This window comes from Myotis davidii, unplaced genomic scaffold (genome assembly GCF_000327345.1).
Source record: "Myotis davidii unplaced genomic scaffold, ASM32734v1 scaffold223, whole genome shotgun sequence".
NCBI classification, from domain to species: domain Eukaryota; kingdom Metazoa; phylum Chordata; class Mammalia; order Chiroptera; family Vespertilionidae; genus Myotis; species Myotis davidii.
In genome coordinates, this window is record NW_006294609.1 from 4778115 (window position 1) to 4790127 (window position 12013).

General features: G+C 43.1%; 1 protein-coding gene across 2 annotated transcripts in view; it reads left to right on the plus strand.

The window, feature by feature from the left end:
* The first annotated feature begins 11722 nt into the window (after window positions 1–11722).
* Window positions 11723–12013, plus strand: part of TRAFD1 (TRAF-type zinc finger domain containing 1) — a 16671-nt gene continuing 16380 nt past the window's right edge. For both annotated transcript variants that reach the window (XM_006768931.2, XM_006768932.2), the window contains exon 1: window positions 11723–11845. The gene's annotated coding sequence lies outside the window, so the exon portion shown is untranslated. The remainder of the gene's footprint in view (window positions 11846–12013) is intronic.

Below are 12013 nucleotides of genomic sequence, written 5' to 3' on the forward strand. Positions count from 1 at the left end.
TACGCATAACCAAGGGACACAGACGGGGGTGGGGGGGGCCAGGGAGAGGTCAAGGGGGGGGAAAAGGACACATGTAATACTTTAAACAATAAGTCTTTAAATTTAAAAAAAATCACCTCCTGATACTTCGGGACACCAAGGAAGAAGTTTCCCCAACTGATACGTACCCTGGGAGGAGTAATACCTTGGAATCTCCCTTAACACTTAGCATAAAGTAAGCCAGAAGAACTAAGTGCAGAACTAAAGGTAGACAAGGCAGAGAAACATAGAACTGAGAGCTAAGAGTTCAGGAGAACCAAGGTTATGATCTTAGTTTGCCCAGCAATTGGCATTGTGATCCTGGGTCTCATTTTCCCCATCAGAAAAAGAGAGGGTGGATTCCCAGTCCCCTCTACCTCTCAAGCGCCCCTATGTAGTCTTTGTACACCCTAGCACTTCCGATTATTTCCACTAGGTGGCATATGAATGCCAAATTGCCCAGGCTACTTTCCAAATCAGAAATTATCTGAGTTTAATAATTTTAAAAAATTTTTATTATTTTTTTCTTTACTGATTACGGTATTACATATGTGTCTTTATCCCCTCATTGCCCCTTACCCCCCACCCCACTCATGCCCTACCCCCCCCTGTTGTCTGTGTCCATTGGTTAGGCTTATATGCATGCATACAAATCCTTTGGTTGATCTCTCCCCCTTACCCCACCCTCCCCTACCCCAGCCCTAGCTGGTTTGGCTCAGTGGATAGAGCGTTGGCCTGTGGACTGAAGGGTCCCAGGTTTGATTCCAGTCAAGGGCACATGCCCAGGTTGCAGGCTTGATCACTGGTGGGGGCATGCAGGAGGCAGCCAATCAATGATTCTCTGTCATCATTGATGTTTCTATCTCTCCCTCTCCCTTCAATAAGAACTCAATAAAAATATTTTTTTAAAAAAAAATATACCAGTCCTAGCTGGTTTGGCTCAATGAATATTGCGTCAGCCTGCGGACTAAAGGGTCCCAGGTTCGATTCAGGCCAAGGGCACATGCCTGGGTTGCGGGCTCAATCCCCAGTAGGGGGTGTGCAAGAGGCAGCCAATCAATGATTCTCTCTCATCATTGATGCTTCTATCTCTCTATCCCTCTCCCTTTCTCTCTAAAATCAATAAAATATATATAAAAAAACATACTAAATATGAAATATTTGTAAGCTATCTCTATAATTTTTAGTTTATCTTTTTAAAAATATATTTCTTTGTTGGTTTCAGAGAGGAAGGGAGAAGGAGAAAGAGATAGAAACATCAATGATGAGAATCATTGATTGGCTGCCTCCTGCACGCCCCCTACTGGGGATTGAGCCCGAAACCCAGGCATGTGCCCTTGAGCGGAATAGAACCTGGGACCCTTCAATCCATAGGCTGATGCTTTATCCACTGAGCCAAGCCGGCCAGGGCTAGTTTATCTTTATTATTGAAAGTATTACAGATGTCCCCTTTTTCTTTATAATTTTTATGCTCAAGTTTTTTGAGGTGTTTGTTTGTTTTTATTGATTTCAGAGAGGAAGGGAGAGGGAGAGAGAGATACAAACATCAATGAAGAAAAAGAATCATTGATTGGCTGCTTCCTGCATTCCCCCAACTGGGGATCGAGCCCAAACCTGGGCATGTGTCCTTAACCAGAATGGAAGCTGGGACCCTTCAGTCTGCAGGCCGACTTAGGTGAGTACAGGAACAATGAACATGATAACAATGAAGGAATCTGTGGTATCTGTCCTGGCCAAACCGGCTAGGGCTATTGAGGTATCATTTACATACCATAAAATTCATCCATTTTAAGTGCAAAATTCAATGATTTTTAGTACATTTTACAGAGTTTGGCAATCATTGCAACAATCCAATTTTAGAACATTTCATCAGCCAAATAATATCACTCTATAAGCTATAATTTAAAAAATTATGAAATGTTTCAAAATCTGTAAAAGTAAAGAGAATAATACCCATATTTACATATCACAAAGATTTAACAAATGTTAACATTTTTCAACCATAGATTTTTTTATTTAATTTATTGAGGTGGCATTGGGTAATAAGATTATATAGGTTTCGATGCCGAAACCGGTTTGGCTCAGTGGATAGAGCGTCAGCCTGCGGACTGGGAGGTCCCAGGTTCGATTCCGGTCAAGGGCATGTACCTGGGTTGCGGGCACATCCCCGGTGGGGGATGTGCAAGAGGCAGCTGATCGATGTTTCTAACTCTCTCTATCTCTCTCCCTTCCTCTCTGTGAAAAATCAATAAAATATATTTAAAAAAAAAAAAGATTATATAGGTTTCGAGTGTACAATTCTATGATGCATCATCTGTATATTGCATTGTTGCCCACCACCCAAAGTCAAATCTTCTTCCATTATCATATATTTGATATTTGGACAGAGAGTGGCCACAGAACCAGAGCCTCTGACAGGTAATGGTATTTATCCAGAGTCTCATAACAATAACTATTTATCTTTTTACTTTATTTTTTAATGTTTTTGATGTATTTGAGAGAGGAAGGTGAGAAAGAGAAACATCGACTTGTTGCTCCACTTGTTTATGCATTCACCGGTTGATTCTTGTATGTGCCCTGACCAGAGATCAAATCTACAACCATGGTGTATTGGGACGATGCTCTAACCAACTGGGCTACCCAGCCAGGGCCAAAAATGGGCCCTTAATTTTGAATGAAGGAGACTCTGGGAGGTAGTGTTGCTGTGTGGTCAGTTCTCTGGTAAGAAAAAGCATGAGATGAGAGATTACAACCAGTCAGGAAATTCACAAGCTAATTCTAAGTTTTATATGCAAATACAAATGACCTAGAATAGCCAAGAAAATCTTGAAAAAGAGGAGCAGAATAAGAGGACTTACCTTGGAAGGCTGAGTAGAGTGATGAGGAGTCCACACAGGCACTGGAGGTGGGAGCAGGAGCGACCCAGCAGGGTATTCCTGCCCGGCTTCCTCATGGCTAAGGCACGTGCTGGTGGGACTTGCTCCCGGCAGCAAAAACACAAGGAGGCACTTACCACAGGGTTTTCACGCCGACGGTGCTCATCCCAGAAGAGGAAAGGTTTCACCCATTTCCCGTGGCTCCACCTGTGGCCTCAGGACATTCCAGGGACTTCTGCTCAGAGTCCAGTCTCCTCCCAGCATTCCTGAGGGAGGTCACTGTACTTCAGGAAGCGTGATCACATTTTATTCCAGGTTAAGGCTATTAGGAAGAAGAGGAGAGGAATTGCAGACGAAAGGGGCCACATGCGAACCTGACAAGCTCAGGGAAGGCCTGCATGGCAGCCTTGCAAACTCAGAGACCAAAAGTAACCACAAAGGATGAAATTAAGCTTTAACTAAAAGCAGTGATGGTGAGCAGTTACGTCCGAGGCCGGTCTCTTCACTGACAAGGTCAACCTTTCCCTTAACTGAGCCTACCTGTCCTTTTGCACCTATGATAACATATCCTTGAAGTGTCTGGGTTACTTGTAACTTCCCTTTTTTCGGACCCCTTGGGACACAACCTAATGTGTCTGGGCGCCAGGATAGATACCACAGATTCCTTCATTGTTATCATGTTCATTGTTCCTGTACCCACCGAAGTATGTGTCTATCATTTTCTTTTTTATCCAATCCCAGAGGTTTCCCCCCGTCCCTGCTTTGCTTTCTCCCGCCTCTCTAGTCGATCACCAATGGATTTCATGTAAACCCTCTACGTCCCTTGCAAACTCAGAGACCAAAAGTAACCACAAAGGATGAAATTAAGCTTTAACTAAAAGCAGTGATGGTGAGCAGTTACGTCCGAGGCCGGTCTCTTCACTGACAAGGTCAACCTTTCCCTTAACTGAGCCTACCTGTCCTTTTGCACCTATGATAACATATCCTTGAAGTGTCTGGGTTACTTGTAACTTCCCTTTTTCCGGACCCCATGGGACACAACCTAATGTGTCTGGGCGCCAGGATAGATACCACAGATTCCTTCATTGTTATCATGTTCATTGTTCCTGTACCCACCGAAGTATGTGTCTATCATTTTCTTTTTTATCCAATCCCAGAGGTTTCCCCCCGCTCCCTGCTTTGCTTTCTCCCGCCTCTCTAGTCGATCACCCATGGATTTCATGTAACCCACCTACACCCCTCCTTTGATTGCAATGTATAAAAATAGAGGAAAACCTGCCATTTCTCCGGAGCATTATCTCAATCCATTGAGGTTTTGCTTTCCAGCAATTGTCAACACTTTGGCTCAAATAAACTCACAAAAATTTTTTAAAAAGAGAGAGAACTTACATGATCAGATCTCAAGACTTACCATAAAACTACAGTCATCAAGACAGTGTGGTATTGGCAGAAGTAGACAATAGATTAGTAGATATGGTTTTTTTAATTGAGTTTTAGAGAGAAAGTGAGAGAGAGACATCTATTGGTTGCCTCTGGTACATGCCCAATAGGGGATTGAACCCACAACCTAGGTACGTGCCCTGACCGAGAACTGACCCCACGACCTTTTAGTGTGTGGGAAGACATGCCAACCAACTGAGCCACTCAGCCAGGGCCAAGGAAGTACCCTTTATTATTTTTTCTTTTAAATCTCTGTTGAAAGTATTACATATGTCCCCTTTTACCCCATTGCCCTCTGCTGCACCCCCCCCAAAAGAAGTACCTTTTAATGTTTATTTTAAATCAGGACATAAAGAAAGTGTGTTGTAATTTTGCAAGTAGGAATTGAGTGCCTTCTATGTGTCTGAGTCTGTGCTGGGCACAGGGCCAGGAATATGTGACTCTAGGCAGCTGCTGGCAAGTAAATGTGGGAGGAAGGGAAGCGGTTGGCACTAGAGACTCAAGGAAAGGCTGCATTAAGTACATATCCTGTTAGAGATTTAAGGCTGAGGCTGGGGGAGAGGGGGAGACAGTGTGTGTGTGTGTGTGTGTGTGTGTGTGCAAGAGTGGGTGTGTGTGTGTGGGTGTGTGTGTGTGTGTGAATTGGGGCTTCGAGGAAGTGTTGGGAAGGGGGAAGTCCATGGTGGTTTTTCAGGCTTGGTAATGACAGCTTTGGCTAGAGGAGAATAATTCCCTTCCCCCATCCTGGATAGGACCTGAATTTAGCAGAACAGGGAAGGGCAAGGCCGACCTATCCCAGGGCTTTTATCAACATTCCAAGGCAGTCGATGCTGAATTTGCCTGAACCAAGAAGGGAAGTTCTGCTCTAACCGGTTTGGCTCAGTGGATAGAGCATCAGCCTGCAGACTGAAGGGTCCCGGATTCGATTCCCATGATGGGCATGTACCTTGGTTGCGGGCACATCCTCAGTAGCAGGTGTGCAGGAGGCAGCTGATCAATGTCTCTCTCTCATCGATGTTTCTAAGTCTCTATCCCTCTCCCTTCCTCTCAGTAAAAAATCAATAAAATATTTTTTTTTTAAAAAAGAAGGGAAGTTCTGGCCATGCTCCCCAAATTAGATTCAGGAAATCTGGGCTGTGTTTGCAGGAATGATGAATGGAAGGTGTCCAGGACCCAAAATTAATTTTTTTTTTTAGTTTTATTATTTTATTATGTTTAATTTTTCAATTACAGTTGACATTCAATATTATATCAGTGTCAGGTGTACAGCCCAGTGGTTAGACTTTATATGACTTACAAAGTGATCCCCCCATATTTCCCATATACACCCAGCACCATAGTTTTTCCAACATTATTGACTGTGTTTCCTATGCCGTACTTCATTACATCCTTGCAGAAATTTAAATGTTTAACAAGCTCTCAACTGATTCTGTGCCAGGGGGCGAGGGTGGGGTGTTACTCAAACTCCAGTTGGAGAGATACCGCCTAAGCGCAGTGGTTCTCAACCTTCTGGCCCTTTAAATACAGTTCCTCATGTTGTGACCCAACCATAAAATTATTTTTGTTGCTACTTCATAACTGTCATGTTGCTACTGTTATGAATCGTCATGTAAATATCTGATATGCAGGATGGTCTTAGGCGACCTCCGTGAAACGGTCGTTTGACCGCCAAAGGGGTCGCGACCCACAGGTTGAGAACCGCTGGCCTAAGGGGAACTGCAGCTAATGTTTTACAGGTGGTCTCCTAGTAACCTTCTCAAGTCCAGCCTAAACCCTTTCTGCTGTTACAATAATCAGCAGGCCCTCCTGGCCTGTTTGGTCAGAAATAATATGTTGGTAAACTTGTAAAATTGCTGCTGCTGGATACAGGCCAGGACAAATAAGGCACCCCAAGGAGGTAAGTGAAGTCTGAGCTGGTCATTATTTCTCCTTTATTCCTTGCTGCCCTGGCTGACGCTGTCTCTCACTGTAAACTCTGCATTCAGAACTTCTGAGTCAGCCATACAAGGGAAGAAAGTGAGTTGTTCCCCGGAGACAGGGTCACTATTCTGTTTATTTATTCAAAATGTATTTATACCAAGTTGGCGCGTGAGTGGAACAACTGGGACCTTCCTACACCGCTGATGGGAATGTTAGATGGTACAGTTACTTTGGAAAACAGTTTGGTAGCTTCTTGTAAAATTATCATGTGATTCAGCAGTTCCACTCCTCAGTGTTTATCCAAGAGAAATAAAAATATATGTCCTCCCAAAAGACTTGTACAGAATGTTCATAGCAGCCTTCTCCATATTAGCCAAAAACTGGAATCAACTCTCACATCTATCAATGCAAATTGTGGTACATCCAGAGAATGGAAAGATACCATGCAGTAAAAGGGACTGAATTTTTAAAAAATATATTTTTATTGATTTCAGAGAGGAAGGGAGAGGGAGAGAGAGACTGAAACATCAATGATGAGAGAGAATCATTGATTGGGTGCCTCCTGCAAGCCCCCTACTGGGGATCGAGCCCACAACCCAAGCTTATGCCCTTGACCAGAATTCAACCCCGGACCCTTAAGTCCGCAGGCCAACGCTCTATCCACTGAGCCAAACCAGCTAGGGCGGGACTGAATTATTGATATGATCATATGATCAATAAATAGCAGGGATGGACCCCAACCACATGCCAAGTGAAAGAAACCTGACACAGAGGTGGACATACTGTATGGTTCCACTTACATGAAACTCCACTCTGCAGTAATACCATATTAGGGGCTGCCAAGGGCTGGGTGAGGGGGGGGAGGGGATTGACTGATGAAAGATCAAAATAGTCTATATCTCAATTATAGTCATAGTTACATATGTCAAATACATTGTACTGTGTATTTGAAATTGGGGCTTCGTGCCCTAACCGGTTTGGCTCAGTGGATAGAGTGTCCGCCTGCGGACTCAAGGGTCCCGGGTTCGGTTCCGGTCAGGGGCACGTGCCTTGGTTGTGGGCACATCCCCCGTGGGGGATGTGCAGGAGGCGGCTGATCGATGTTTCTCTCTCATTGATGTTTCTGGCTCTCTGTCCCTCTCCCTGCTTCTCTGTAAAAAAATCAATAAAATATATATTTTTAAAAAAAGAAATTGGGGCTTCACTGTTTGTAAATTATGCTTTAATAAAATTAAAAAAATAGGGTAAAAAAGAAAAAATACATTATGCCTTAGATTATTCAAACAAGAAGTCATGCAAAGCCATCAACAAATGTAAAAATCTGGTTCATAATTGTCTCATCAATACATGGTGTGCAGCAAGGAGTACAGAGAGAAATATGGGTTCTTTATTTTTTTCTTTCTTATTTGGAAGATTATTCAATGTAGGAAGTGAATGTCCTTGTAAACCTAACCTTTCACAGGCCACCACGGGGAATGGATTCTTCCTCCAGCCTATTTCTAAGCTATTCTAACATATATTATTAGATAAATAGTTTATGATTATTAATACTATTTTTAATATTATTTACAAATATAAAACTGAACATATTAATAAGATTTTATTAATAAGATTTTATATTTGTCCTATTAAATCCCAAAGTTTACAAACATAAAATCCTATTAAATCCTATGAATATGTTTGGTCTTTCAACGTTTTCATAAGACAATTTATTTTGCATCTCTTTTCATACTTACTTCTTTTTTACCTTTTGTATAGTTTTATTGAAGTATAATTTATAATTTAAGTGGTCTCCTTTGGAGGGACTATTTGTTGCTATTTTTCATCCCTAAAAAACAATAATAGACATCGTTGTAATTACACAGCATTAGTATTTCAGATATAACTTGGCTTCCTAGAAGTTTCGTGGACAAGTTGCGTAGCCAAAAGGCATAACAGTTTTTTTTTTAAATATATGTTTTCTATTGATTGTAGAGAGAAGGTGAGGGAGAAGGAGAGAAAGAAACATTGATGAGAGAAACATCAATCGACTCCCTCCTGCATCCCCCTACTGGAGATCAAGCCCACAATCCAGGCATGTGTCCTGACCGAGAATCTAACCAGCAACTTCTTGGCGCATGGGACGATGCTCAAGCAACTGGGCCACACTGGCCAGCACAAAAAGCAAAGCACTTTCAAGGGAGAAAAAATTATTCCCTTTCTGTTGCAGGGTATATGGGTAGGGGAAGGAGATTTTGTTTGAAGGATTCTATTTAGTTCACAAGATTGACCTAAGGTTTTGTTATAAATTGAATAACATTTATGGATCAGCTGGAGATTGGAATCACCACTATAACACTTCTTCTATGGGAAAATCTGTTTCAAAGTTCAGAAACCTGTTTACAAATAATCTAAATTCACTACAGGTAGAAACTACACCTAAATATTGTGACCCAAAGACTCATACTGTTAAAAAACAAAATCCACCTGAGCTAATTGGGAGTTTTAATATATTTTTTTAATTGATTTTTTACAGAGAGGAAGGGAGAGGGATAGAGAGTTAGAAACATCGATCAGCTGCCTCCTGCACACCCCCCACTGGGGATGTGCCCGCAACCAAGGTACATGCCCTTGTCTGGAATCGAACCTGAGACCTTTCAGTCCTCAGGCCAACGCTCTATCCACTGAGCCAAACCGGTTAGGGCTAATTTGGAGTTTTAATAGGCGCTATCAAGCGAAGCATGGATTGGGCAGCATCCCATCTAGCAACTAGAAGGGTGCTCCCAGGGGTTGTACAAAATGGACGGCTAGCGATTGTAGAGGCCGTGCACACCTGGAGCCCCCAGGGTGGCATCACTGAGCTCCTTCCCCAGGAACTGCACTCAGCATCAAGCTGCTCTAGCTTCGAACGGTGTCTGTGAGCATCTGCTCTAGCTCAACTTATTTTGTTAAGTTGCGATGTGTTAGCAAGACGTGTCCTAAGGGAATAGCTTCTTTGATTTGCACCATTGCACCTTATGAAAGGTTTCACAGGAATGCTCTACTTTCGGTAGCGGGTAAACCTGTATATTCTTTATTATATCACAGCATGTATCACACTTGTTATCATTACCATTGGGACTGTCTCCCTGGCAAACTATTGGGAAGGCAGGAGCTTGTCCTGTTGTTTGCCACTGAAGCTCCAGTTTCTTATCTGGGGCCTGTCGCATAGGAAGCACTCTACATTTGCTGAGCAAATCAGTGAGGCTGGTGCTGAAACTCTGGACTTATATTTTATTAAAAATAACAAATTGGTTGAATAAGTTATATCCAGACAATAGATTTAATATTGAAATAGAGAATTATAGCCTGGCCAGTGTGGCTCAGTGGTTGAGCATTGACCTATAAACCAGGAGGTCGCAGTTCGATTCCCAGTCAGGGCACATACCCAGATTTCGGGCTTAATCACCATCAGGGGCATGTGGGAGGCAGCCAATCAATGATTCTCTTTCATCATTGCTGTTTCTATCTCTCCCTCCCTCTTCCTCTCTGAAATCAATACAAATATATTTTAAAAAAAGAAATAGAAAAATATATACTCTAGATCAGTGGTTCTCAACCTTCCTAATGCTGCAACCCTTTAATACAGTTCCTCATGTTGGGGTGACCCCCAATTTCATTGTTACAAATTGAACATAATTAAAGCATAGTGATTAATCACAAAAACAATATGTAATTATATATGTGTTTTCCTATGGTCTTAGGTGATCCCTGTGAAAGGGTCGTTCGACCCCCAAAGGGGTCACGACCCACAGGTTGAGAACCTCTGCTCTAGATAGATATGCTAATATTGAATAGATCTCCAAGAGATTATGTAGTATAAAAAGATAGAACAGCCTGGCTGGGTGTGGCTCAGCAATTGAGGGTCGACCCCGGAACCAAGAGGTCACCAGTTTGATTCCTGATTAGGGCATATGCAGGGCTTGGGGGCTTGATCTCCCATGTGGGGTGTGCAGGAGGCAGCTGATCAATGATTCTCTCTCATCATTGATGTTTCTTTCTCTCTCTTCTTCTCTGAAATTAATAAAAATATATTTTAAAAAAGAGAATATTGAATGGTACATTCTCTTTAACATACAAGGTAATGCCCTGGCTGGGTAGCTCAGTTGGTTAGAGCATCGTCCCCATACACCAAGATTGCAGGTTCATTCCTGGTCAGGGCACATACCGGAGTCAACCAATGGGTGCATGGATGAGTGAGCAGGTCGATGTTTCTCTCTCTTCCTTTCTCTCTCTCTCTCTCTCAAATCAATCAATAAAAATAATTTGAAAAAAACATTTAAGCACACAATATAAAGTGTTTAAATCGTACTGGTAAGTGTATAGCTTAGTGACTACTTACTAGTACATCTGTGTTTACCACTCTGTAGATGGAGCTATAGAATGTTTTCAGGACTTGGAAACTTTCTCATATTCCTTTGTAGTCCACAGCCTCCAAATGGAACCATTATTCTGACTTCTCTCACCTTCAATTAATATTGCCTGTTTTTTTTAACTTTATAACTCTTGGAATCACACAGACTATACTGCCTATTTACACTAAATATTCTGTCCCAGCCCAGTTGGCATGGCTAAGTGGTGCCTACCTATGAACCAGGAGGTCACGGTTTGATGCCAGTCAGGGCACATGCCTTGGTGGTGGGGATGTGAAGGAGGCAGTGATACCCAATGTGGGCTGTGCAGGAGGCAGTTGATCAATGATTCTCTCTCATCATTGATGTTTTTATCTCTCTCTCCCTCTCCCTTCCTCTCTGAAATAAAAAAATATATTAAAAAATAAAACAAATTGGGAAAATATATTTTAAAAATATCCTGTCCTGTTACAAATAAATAATTTGTAACATGCTTTTCCTTCTTAGCACTATCTCATAATATTTGCAAGTACCTACAATAAAATCATGATTTGAAATTGCTGTATTTTATATAGGATGTTCTTGGTTATATTTAAATGTTTATTTATTTATCTTTTATTCATGAGGGAAGAGGAGTTCAGACAATCCATACGGTAGCAAGGAGTGAAACTGGGACTCAATCCTCTGCCTCAGCCGCTCACTCTTCCACCGCAAAAAGCGAAGTGCTCAAATATGGGCAGAACCTTGCAAATATATTGCTTGCCAGAGGGCACTGTAATAGCAAAAAGAGTGACTAATAAGTATTAATGGCTCATGACAAGAGGACAAAAGACAATTACCTTAATATATTAGGCGTCTTAGTAATGTTTGTCCAGTATTATTCATGCAAATATTATTAGCCTGTGCCACAGGCAGTTGATAGGCCCAGAACAGGTTAGGTCTCTGTCTCTCATTCCAGATGTGCAAGGGCTGGGACTCCACGGACCCGCCCCCGTAGAGCTCCGAGGAGCCAATCGGCGCACAGGAGGCGGGGTCCTGGGAGCGACAGCGGTGCTGTCCAATGGGTGCACAGGCGGGGCCGCCTCTAGCCAATGGACGCGCTTCTCCGCGACGGTCGGAAATGGTGAGGCGGCTTTGGGGGCCGTTGTTCAGTGTGGGGTTTGACTGAAGAGGCTCTGGGGCCGGAGCTGCCGAATCAGCCCGACGTCCTCCTGGTCGTAGGTGAGTGCGGCGGCGGCGGCCCGCTCCTGGGGAGCTTCCCGCGGCCTCCCGTTCGGGAGGAGGCCGGTACCCGAGGGCGGGGAGTGGGGGCGAGAGAGCTGTAGGCCCGGGGGTCGCGGCCGCTGGGGGCAAGATGCCCGCGCCGCAGCGTCCCCTCAGGCCGTTGGT